This window comes from Olea europaea, unplaced genomic scaffold (assembly GCF_002742605.1).
Source record: "Olea europaea var. sylvestris unplaced genomic scaffold, O_europaea_v1 scaffold1379, whole genome shotgun sequence".
In the NCBI taxonomy this organism is placed as follows: domain Eukaryota; kingdom Viridiplantae; phylum Streptophyta; class Magnoliopsida; order Lamiales; family Oleaceae; genus Olea; species Olea europaea.
The window spans coordinates 26715-36709 of record NW_019231302.1 but is presented as its reverse complement, the minus strand read 5'-3'; the positions used below and the strand labels follow the sequence as shown (position 1 = coordinate 36709).

Here is a 9995-nt window from a genome sequence, read left to right as displayed (position 1 = left end):
ATAAAAATAAATAATAATAATAATAATAATAATAATAATAATAATAATAATAATAATAATAATAATAATAATAATAATAATAATAATAATAATGAAATTGTTTCGCTCAAAGAAATACTGAAATTGTAATGGAGTTTATTGGGTATTTGAGAAAAGGAGATTCGAGCTTGTTCTCATTATTCTAATGGGTTGTTTGACATATTTTTATTTTATTTTATTTTTTAATTTTTATAAAAGTTAATATAATGTGGAGTTCAAAAGTTGTGAATTCCATAAATTACATGATTAAAATTGAAGTTTGACCAATTAAAAAATTGATAAAGTTTTAGTTAAGAAGCATAAATGTGAAATAAAAGTGACCCTATTTGAGTGCTATAAGAGTATGCTATACTTCATGAATAAAAGTTCCAACTATGCTAACATGGCCGATGTGACTCTATTCATTCAGTTTTATTCTAAAAGTTTATTTTTGTTCTTCAAGAATTTCTCCACTCAATATTGAGACTCGAGACTGCAAATACAAGAAAGTAACATTGTTACTTTTAATCGATGCTCCTAATATGTATGCAGTCCTCCTGAAAATGTTAATTATTCAGACACTATCAAATGCATTTCCATTTATTTAGACAATATAAGCAACGTGATAAAAATTTACCATGCTTGTTCATGTAAAGCTAATTTCAATCATGTGTTTTTGTCACACCACTAAGGATTAACGAGGGTCCAATTTTTTGGGCAGTTTGAAAAATAGGTTAAATGAAGGTAATAAACATTAATTTGATAATCGTTTTTTAATCCAATCAATAGTCAACTTGACCATATATTACCAATTCAGAATCAAAACTTTGACACTAGATAAAATAGAGATTCTGTTTAGTATAGATTAAAATCAAATTTTTAGTATATTATAATAAAACTGATGAAATGTGTGATGTAAAGATTGCGAATCTCTTAAAATGTGTAGTTAAATTTAATTATTAACTTCAACTTAAAATTAAAATTTGCTATACTCAAGGAGGGCATTATATAAAATAAAATAAACTATATACACTTCACTTTTCTTGCTATTCCATCAAATAAGTATAACCACCATGTCCCATCTTTAGTTCTGCGATTCACACATCAATTATCTTTGGGAATGAATTTCAATAAGCCCTTGTATGATAACTTTTAAATATTTAAATTATTTGTTACAGTATCATTCTCTATCACATATTCACAGAGTAAAATATTCTACATATAAATTAATAAAGTTTCTTTACTTTTTGACTACACATTCTCCAAAAATACTATTCAAATCTCTTTAATTTTTCAAATAATAGGTGTCAAATTATTCTCCAAAAAAAGAAGAAGAAGAAGGAATATGGCTATTATTTTTATATTATTTATAATCAGTCAAATTATTTTTTATTTATATATTTAATAAAATTTAAAATTATTATCCACTTTTCACTATTAATTTCTATCTGTTTATAATTTATGTATTTAAACACTAATCAAACATAGTTTAAGGTAGATTACAACGACAATTTATTCATGTAGCTAACTATATTATTGAGAATAAGATTGTATCTTGTAATGGATATGCAAGGAGGCTCAAATTTTGTACTGATAAATTTAGGATCAACTATATTAATTCTTTTTTCATTACTGGGAACCATTCAAATTTTTTTGAATAAATATGTATTTTACAAGAAAATCTCATATATGCAGAGATCTCAGTATCTAGATCAAAATGGCCCTAATGAGAAAATTCTATGTGACTTAGTGTTATATAAATCGATTATTAAAGGAAAAAAATTGAAATTATTAATGATTGGACAAAATGAAGAAATCAACTACATGGAAATTATAGGAAATCAAAGTTTTGGCAAAAAGGTCGAAATGGGAATGGTATGCCGGTTGCGTTTTAAGAATAATTACTATAGGTCTTGATGTAACTCTGGATTCTTGAAAGTTCAATACCATTTCCAATTCAATGCCAAGTGAATGATAGGTCTTAATTCGATCTCAAAAAACCAAGGACTCACATTTATACAATTTATTGGATGGAATTTTTATGTAGAGACCTAAGTGATAAGTCTCACCGACATTAAAATCTTTGATATGGTTGTCGCATACTCCATATATTCTAATAAGATTTAATAAACGAAAAGCTGAAAAATTAACAAGAAAAAGGCAAAATGTACAAGTTAAATGGAGATTTCGCTCAATCCCATCTGAAATCAAAAAAAATTTCACATTAAACTTAAAAAACAAGAAGCAAAATTCTCGAAATTAATGATAAAAAACATGTAGAATTATGACTTTAAACCGTGTAAATGAATTCCAAAAGATGATCATCAAGGGAAGAAGGCATTAGACCACATCTTATTGTGATTATTCTCACAAAATAGCAGCATCATTTCATCTCCATGCCCAAAAGAATTCATTTGCTGATGATCACTGGGATTGTTCATCCAATTTGTGAACCACTGTGGCCTTTGCATGGCATCCATTGTTAAATCCACTGCCGATTTCTGCTCCTGCATAAACAAATTACCTATTGGTACATGTGGATGTGGCGTCGCAACCTGCTGTGGAGGTGGAGGTGGAGCAGTAGTTTTTTTGAGCTCATCAATTCTTTTGTTAATCTCCTTCAAGCTCGGATCAAGCAACCACCCCAGATCAGTCAAATCTGCAGCCCTTTACCTGTCAAACACTGGTACATAACCTGAGTAATTTCCTTTTCTCTATTCTCCTTATGTTGCTTCTTAAGCTGGTCACTAGCTTTGGCGATTCTCTGCCTGATGAAACTCTCTTGATTCACCATTTTCTTGCTTCGTTCCATCTCCGGCATCCTCTTGAACTGCGCCAACACGCGATGGACGCCATGATTGTCCAGCAAAACGTCGGGCTGAGACTCGTAAGGGCTATATATAATGGCACATATATCAATACCACAAAGGGTACTGAGTTCACTCACCTTCTTAATCAGACCCTTCTTCCTTTTCTTGAATGTTGCTTTTCTTGCACAATCATTACTGATGAAAGCGAGTTTCACTTTCTTCCTTGTCATATTTTGATATGTGGTTTCTTCTTCCAGGCATCCATTGCTATATATAATGTTGATAAGATACTGAAATTCGTTTTCATGATTTTTGAATTTAATTTGTTTACTTGCAAGAAACACCAAGTTTTTGGTAATAATTCATTGGACATTGATTGACAGTATCAACTGAATTATTGCCCTTGATGAACTCTATTCAATTTTTGGATTCCTTGGAAGATATTAATAATTAAGTTTATGAAGTGATTATAAGCATATTAGTGATATACGTACACCATAGGTAACTGGAAAGAGTATTCAATTTTTCGTAATATTTAGGACTCTAACTATATATTCCAATGAGTTAGGTTCCCTCAACTCTTCTTGCACCAACATACATCCAATTTTATGACTAAACTAGTTCTAAATTACAAACCAAAGGGTTACTCGTTTGTTTAATATTTAGCCCCTGTTTTCTAAAATTTATTTTTCATCAAACTCATTTTACGAAGCCCACAAATTTTTATTCATGTAGAGAAAATAAGGGTATTAATTGAGAACAAATGTATTTATGTGAGTTTTTAAGGTGACAGAATAAATATTTGGAGTACCATAGCAACAGCTAGCTGCTATACTAAAATTCGTTTAAATGGGAATTAATTAAGATTTCCTTTTGCTGATTAATATATATCTGGGGAATTATTGCCCTTGTTGTGCACACTCTATTCAATTTTGGATTCCATGGAAGAGATTAATAATTATGTTTTTGAAGTGATTATAAGCATATTAGCGATATACTTACACCATAGGTAACAAGAACGAGTATTCAATTTTTCGTAATATTTAGGCCTCTAACTTTATATTCCAGTGAGTTAGGTTCCCTCGACTCTTCTTGCACCAACATAGATTTGGCTTAGGAATTGTGAGCCAGTGGGTACTTGCTATGGTTTTGACACCGTTGCCATATTTTGAGGCCAAAAAAGGAGTTCTCCATTATGAGTGCTGCATAATTAGCTTGATTGCATATAAAATCCAAAACCAATGTCCTTGGAGGCGAAGACTTACCTTTGATAAATTGCAGCTGAGTTCTTAAACTCAATGATTCCAAAATTTTATGTTCAGACTATTAGTGCATAAGTTCAAAAGATGGGACTTCAACCTCCTACAATTTAAAATAAATGTGAATTTGATCAATCGTCCTTGTAAATTGACAATGTATTAATATTATTATTTTATTATTTTTTTTATTGTTTTTCTTTTTCTGTTTACTAAATTATCTTGTGATTTCTTTTGAATTAGTGCAGGCAACTTTAGTTTTGTTTTCGGCAAGACACATTTCAGGAATTGTTGTGAATATTGGTTTCCATCAAACTTCTGTTGTACCAAGTAAACTCTTTCTTCTTAATGCTATACCTTTTTTCTTAGAAGTATTTCATGTACTTTAGTATACCTGAATTTATTGACTTACTCATTAGATTGGATTTGTATCCAACAATGATAATTGCAATGTTATCAGGTATTTTTACGTATAATTTTTTCTTCTCATGAGCAACTGAACAAGCATTGGGAGATATCTTTTGCCTATTTCCATTTTTCATGTTTTTCTACTAATAGATTCACACATTTCAAGTTCATGTGTCCTAACCGACCACTAAGGATTACCGAAGACTCAACTATTTGGTCTTTTCTGTTTGATAGTTCTACATGGATTATTATTGGATTCCTCAAGGAGCAGATGAAACAGAATAATGTAAATTTTCAATTACACTATACCGCGCACACCTTAGAAGAGGTGAATATCCATTTTCCTTTTATGTAAACCACATTTGTACTATGCTCATCTTTTGTTGGATATTTTTGTTGGGAATCTACTTATACATACACAGTGAAAAATTAAAATTATTTCGATTCCCACCGAGGATCCCTTTGTGTTTAGATAAAAATCGTGACAAAGATTGTACCTTTCAAGAATTCTACAAACCTTTTGCTTTTCTTCTCGTTTTAGCAATCTTGATTCGCAACCACAGCTGTCCAATTGTCCAGCCTCTAACGATGATCCACACAGAGAATTAGATTGCAATTTCTAGGGTTTTTCTCTTGTGCCAGCAAGAATAATGAAAATCATCTGGACCTCAAACCCTAGCTATGTATTTATATAAATCCAAACAGGCTCGGCCCGGTCCGGTCCAATATTTAATTAATCCATTTAATTAAACCTAGTCCGTGAATTAATTAATCCAATTAATTAATTCGGCAATATAAATAACAAATTCAATTAATTAATTTATCCAACGATTGTTAAATTAATTAATTGACAAATTACACTCTTTCAATTCTCTTTTGTGTGTGACCCATCAAGTTCTCGATCACGATACCTAACGACGTGAAATATTATTTTGATATAATCAAAATTGATAAATTGAAACACCCTTTTAATTTATCGTCAATTCACACTCGCCGTCCCTATTTGATATCTAGCAATGTGTCAGGGCAATACATGTGACGGGAAATGTCACGTGATATGACAAAATCAAACTCGTTCGTTTACCGCGAAACTATAATCCCTTCGTCAATATGATCCGATCAATTACGAGATATGGAAATGTGTCAATCCTGATTATCGATCATATCTTTCACTCTACTATTAAGTCAATATAAGTCGAAAACTTCTTTTCGACTTATGAGCACACCTTGGCCAAGGATTTCATCATTGATTTAATTGAATGAAACGCGGATCATAATCTCTTACTATCTAAGAGTGACGAATCCTTTATTGATCAATCACAACCTTCATACGATTCTTGATGTACCCGAACGATGTCGTATTAGCGGCTCTTTGCAGAGCAACATCCAACACCACCAAAGTATGACTGTCCTCATATAAGGTACCATGACGACCTCAAGTCAAAGGACCAATTCCATTACCGAATGTTAGAGATTAACCACTGACACTTAGATAGTTATCCATGTGGAATCTCTCGACGGGTCTCCAATGTTTTGTTCTATAACAAAACATCCACGTGTTCATTTAAGTGTCACCACACTTTAGCTTGTGACATTAGTTACTTACTTCACAAATAAGAAATGCCACACGTGATGGTCTATCCGTAATAATGATATCCGTATCTCGTTATTACTTACGACCACGGACGATTTAAGATTCAATCAGATGTAATTTGTATCTCACAATCACAGCTCTTTGTGATTGACAAATTACGAAGATTTGAATCTACGGATTCTATTATTTATTTAATCGTCTATTAATTAAATAATAGATATGCCATTAAATTGCATTAATTATATATCAAAAGTATTTATGTCCAAAGTTGATTGAACCTAGGGCATAATACTTACAATTTTCTCCTTGTTATTTGAGGGGAAAGGGTAGAAGGGGAAAAGTTTGTGTTCTTATCCAACCTGATTAGGCTTGTGTGTCTGTCTAAGCTGTAGCTTGATTAGCTATAACCCCTTGTGGTCTTATATCTATGGTGAAGTCATGACTCGTGACATATTTCTAACAAATCTGTCTTCTGTTTGGAGGGGTGTCAGTGTGGGAGAAATGATTCTCTAAAGACGGCTGTGTGTACTTATTTTAATCATTATACTAACTTTTTGTAGACTCGGATACTTCTCAGAAATTTAACAACAGTTGATGAATTATTGGTAAATGGGGGAAAACACTACCGCCAATTTGTATACAGGCCTGGTCTCAACTTTTCAATGTGAAAAAAATGTTTTGAGTAGCATCTGGAAGTGATTTTTATTAGTGAATCTGTACTTTTTATTATAACCAATTCATCAGCTGATGGTTACATTGTAAATTCAATAAATTAGTTGTGATGGGGTTTAATATTGCATATAGTCTTTGTCAGACCAGTGCATAGCAAGGGAAGCAAAAGGTACGAGATTAACCTTGTGGACCATGCTTAATGATTCTTGATTGATTTATTTGAATTGAAGCTTGTGTGCGATGTTTATATTATTCAGTTCCCAAATGTTCATCATGATTGTGGGGATTTGATGAGGAGTAATTATTTTTAATGTTGGGCTGTTCTTTAGAAATATATCAATACTGATTTTTTTGGTAGGGCGTTTATAACTTTTAGAAACTTATCACTTTCATTTTCGAATATGTTTTTACTTAGTAATTGTTTCTTGGAAATACGAAATTAATGTTCTTTCCTCCTTGACTTCATATCCCCTTCCAAAAAATTTAAAATAAAATAAAAATGAAATGTCTAAAATCAAAGGCGGTGAACCGGAACCATCTCTTGGGAAGCCGCAAGAGTAGATTAAGGTGGTATCAATAGTAATTGTAATTCATGTAAATAATATTTGTTTTTCAGATCAATCCACTGCGTTTACTTTATTTTTTATGTTCTGGGGAATTTCCCTATTGTTCTTTTTAATTTCCAGAGAAAGCACAGCTCAGAGGAGTCTTGCTTCAATACCTATAGCTGTTCTTGATCTTCAAGATGGTTCCACTTTGGAACAAGGTAATTTTCATTTCTTTCTTTTGTTTTATGTTTACTTCTGATAAATTATTAATGGGTTAGCATTTTTTTTTTTTTTACTTATTCTGATTCATTTTTGTTCCTTTTGTAATGAATGATGATGGATAGAGAGTAACAAAAAGAAGATTGAGCTTTCTTGTACAGTAAAAAATTAAATCGTCATGGTTGCTTGCTGCCTTTATAGAGTTACAAAATCATCTGCAGGTCTTATGGGGGATGCTTTCGAAAAAGTTAGGAAGGATGTTATTACAACTTTGGGTAATAGTCAACAACATTGGTGTGCTTGTTGTATTCATGATTGTTATCACTGCGTCTTCGATTGAATTGAGTTGTCTATTCATTTTTTTCCTATAATGTTGTTAATCCATATTGATCCATGAGGCTCTTATTGATTGTAAAGTATGTCAACAGAAGGTGATGTGCTTTCTAGAATTACCATTTTGGTAGCAACTATTAAAAAGAAATGTTAGAATCTCAGGTAATTGTTACTCATTGTTCCTCATTTTTTTTACCCTAAAAGTATCCACCAAACACATCACAAATTCCAATTTTCTCGTTTACTATTAATCTCAGATGTATCCATTTAAATTCGATGACGATTTGTTTGCCACTAAATACAACCTGAGTATTCCGCTGGTTTATATTTTCATGTGCATTTGATTTCAGAATGATGCTCCACAAATTTTACGATTTAGCTCGTGTATGTATGAAATAGTTTATGATAGGCTCAGCTTAAAACTATCACAATTTAAGCCACGAACATTCATACTTGACCACGTTACTTTTTGGTTCAATACTTATCACATAAGTCATACCTACAAATTAAGATGGTCGAATTCAATGCATAATGGAAAGAATTACTTTTATTGTTGACAAAAAAGGCTTTTGTTAACTGCAGTGTGGAGCCTATGACTTGCTCTTTGTACTCATTAGTCACACTCTTGTTAAAAATGGACCTTCAAGTTTAAGTGCTAAACCAATTGTAAAGCAAAGAATGTTACTACTTATTTAGTATTATTAGTCAAATTCATCAACAAGAAAGAAATAGAAGAGTTCAATTTATGGTTTTGTTGCATTTCTGTCATCAACTCATTACTCGACTGAAAACTGCATTTCGCTTTGTAATTTGATTTATGCAATTAAAGCTCTTTTCTCATTAAAGTATGTCAGCCGGTCAAATATCATTGCCTATTGTTATCTTAAGGTCCAAATGGTGCTACTGCTGGTGTTGGGGCTCAACATTCCCAGGTATGAGTTTCATTTCGTCTGTCATTATTTTCTTAACAATATCATGCTTCGGATTAAGTCACTATAATCTTTTGTTAACATCCAAAGAATTGTTCTCTTTTTTTTATCTTTCTCATTTGGAATGGTAAAAGGAGTGTGTGTACCCACAAAGATACTTTCTTTTGGTGAGAAAATCAGCTCAATTTTAAATTATGATAAAACTATAATACAAAAGTCAAAAAAATTAGACGGTCATGCACCTTGTGGACTATTTTCATAGCCAACTATATTTTTTCTAGAAAAATTTAGGGGCCGTTCTCTTCGTATTTCAATTTTGTATTTTAAGTTTTGAATTTATTTTGGGTTTTGTGTTTTTGAGTGTCCGTTTTGAAATTGTTGAAAATACGTTCTTTTTGTCATTTTGAAAAAATGTTTCTTAAAACATAAAATTAAAAAGGCGTTTACATTTTCCTCCTTTTGGTTTCCTGCAAAGGGTGATTCTTCCATTTTTGGCCATCTTCTTCTACCTCAAAAATCTACCACCACCAACCACCAAGACCACCGGATCCCAGCATCACTTGAACCCCTCACCTCCCTGTACAACTTTCAATGATTATTTGACCAAGAACTTGCCGAAAATAGCCCCCAACAAACCTCACTACCACTCACAATTTCAGGCCTATTAACACCACCGTCAGCCACCGTTCCAATCATGAACCACTACCAATCCACTCCTCTCAACAAGGCGCATCCAATACTACCATGGGTCACCTTCTATTACGTCCAGAATCAGTCGATCTTATGGAAGCCGTCGGTCAGTTTTGAAGCCATGGTTGGAGTTGTCTGTGGGTGGGCAATCGATTGATGGTGTTGCGCGACCTTGGACGTCGCCAAAGGTGAAGATTCCGACAGAAGCAGTTTGTGCCAGTTAATTTTTTTAAGATGATTTTTGATTGATTTTGGTATATATTTTGGTTGTTGTTTGTGTGGTAATTAAAGGGGGAGATTAAGGGCTTCACAATGGTATGTAAATTTGGTGGTTTTGGAGGAGGTTGGCTGGAGTTTAGAGGGTTCGAAAGTAGGGGCTCCATTGCTGTGGCAGAAGAAAGTTTGGGGGAGTGAAAATGAGCATTTTTCGTGTTTTCATTTGAAGCGTGGGTTTGGCTTGAAAACACTCAAAACGGCAAAAATGCCGTTTTGAGTTTTCAGTACAAATTTATTTATTT

At 32.4% G+C, this 9995-nt stretch overlaps 1 pseudogene; it reads right to left on the bottom strand.

Moving 5' to 3' along the window:
- Window positions 1-2342: 2342 nt before the first annotated feature.
- LOC111375447 lies at window positions 2343-3058 on the bottom strand (annotated as a pseudogene).
- Between the last annotated feature and the right edge of the window lie 6937 nt (window positions 3059-9995).